Source organism: Vigna radiata, chromosome 7 (genome assembly GCF_000741045.1).
Source record: "Vigna radiata var. radiata cultivar VC1973A chromosome 7, Vradiata_ver6, whole genome shotgun sequence".
Classification (NCBI taxonomy): Eukaryota; Viridiplantae; Streptophyta; class Magnoliopsida; order Fabales; family Fabaceae; genus Vigna; species Vigna radiata.
Genome location: NC_028357.1, coordinates 20661862 through 20663848, shown reverse-complemented (window position 1 = coordinate 20663848; position 1987 = coordinate 20661862). Strand labels below are relative to the sequence as shown.

Below are 1987 nucleotides of genomic sequence, written 5' to 3'. Positions count from 1 at the left end.
AGGGTTAACCCTCTAAGCAATAGATACAAAACGAAAACCATATAACACACTCATCATTTTCATTCCCAATAGACCGAACATCAAATGTTAGAAGAATTAACCAGTAAATGGCATTCTAAAAAAAATAATAAATACAATACTTTCGTCCTCATCTACCACGATGGTGGTGAGAGTCGCCGGCATTGGTGGGGATTTTTGATATTTGAGATAGAAGAAAGGAAACCCTTGAGTGGAGAGGAAAGAGGCGGCTTGTGGTGGCTAGTTATCGGCGGTGGCTGGTCTCGCCAGTGGCAGGGAGCACGCGTCCCATGGAGTCGTTTTCTCTCGTGCACGAGAAGAGAAAAGGGAGAATCCGATCCATGGCTAGCGCTGCATCAGGCGGTGAATGGTGGCCAGTTCGGTGGAGGCGACGACAAACGGTTTCGCCGGCAGTAGATCCGGTGGTGCTCGAAGGCGTTGGGGACATCGTGGACAGCCCCCGGCGGTGTGCGTGTGGGGGAGACAACCTCTCCCTAGGGTTCCTGGTTGGGATCACTGTCACTGCCACATTAACTTTAATGAAAATCACATCTTTACCCCTTGGGCAGCCACGTTATGAAACTAAACAGCCACGTTGCACATGTCAATCCACGGTGTCAATTGAATCGTTAAATATTTAACGCCGTAACTAAAAAGGATTTAATTGTACACATTTTTCACAAGTTGGGACTACATTAAACTTTTTAAAAAAGGTAGGACGCAATTGAACATTGCTCCCCTAAAGAGGGACTAAAAGAGGTATTAAGCCTTGCTTTTACTATTAACTTTTTATACTTTTAATTAAAAACCCTAATTCTATACCCTCCTTCCAGCGCATACCACACTCACCCCTCTCTTTCTTCTCCTTCTCGCGTTTTCGTCCCCCATCCTCCCCCCTCCCTCCCCCCCTCCCCCTCTCGTTTCTATCACCCACCCTCACTCCCCCTCCTTTCTCTCTTCTCCTTCTCGAAGCTTCTAGACTCATACATTCCATGGGGGAGCTCGAGAAGAAGCTCAACAAGCTCGAACTCTATTCACCAGGACGCGGTGATTCAGCACTTCTTGATGTTGGTTTTCGAAGCGTTCCTTGACCATGCAATTGAGGCACATGGGAAGCAAGGCGTACGACAAAGTATCGTTTTTGCTCCAACCTTACAACGTGAAAATCTCCTTCTCAAAGAACCCCAGAAGCCTGCTTTTCTACTTAGAGACCCTCCTCAACAAAACGCTCTTCGAGGAATTCAAAACCATAGGGTTCCAAAAGAACTCCTGCAATGCGGTGTTGAACCCGACCGAACGGTGCGAGGAGAGTTTCTGGTGCTTCAACATGCTTTAGGGTTTGACGTGGGAGGAGGTTCAGAGCAAGGGAACAAGGCACTTTAGTTGAGTTGAGATTGTTGCAATGTTGGGTTGGAACCGTGTCTAGTCGGAACCCCTATTGCAGGGCTTCTTTGGGGCCTCGAAGAACGTGTGGACGATGCACTTGCTGTAAGATCCGAGAAAGGGTGTTGCTCCCTACACCTCCCCAAGTGGGACCTGTACCTCCCCATTAATTTAATTTATTTCAAAAATATTCTACACCTCCCCATTATTTTCTTTTATTCCAAAAATATCCTACACTTCTCCGGTATCCTTAACAATCTTTCTTTTTCTCTCTCTACAACATTTACATGACTCATTAATGGAACATTTACATGGCTCATTAATGGAGCATTTACATGACTTAAATTTGAATATATTTTCTTAAATAAGTTTCATTCAATATCGTTGTTGAATATATTTTTTTCTTTTCAAATTACTTAATAAATGGTAAAATTTTGTTCTAAATTTCTAGAAAAATGTTTATATACATGTATCTTTTTTTTTACATATAATATCTATAATTTTTAACATTATATTATGTTTTAACTCACCGACATGTTTGACTCAAATAGCTTGAATAAAATATTTAATTTATTAGATAAATAAT

At 42.5% G+C, this 1987-nt stretch overlaps 1 pseudogene; it reads left to right on the top strand.

The window, feature by feature from the left end:
• Positions 1 to 359: 359 nt before the first annotated feature.
• The window catches only part of LOC111241958, a 16392-nt pseudogene continuing 14764 nt past the window's right edge, over positions 360 to 1987 (top strand).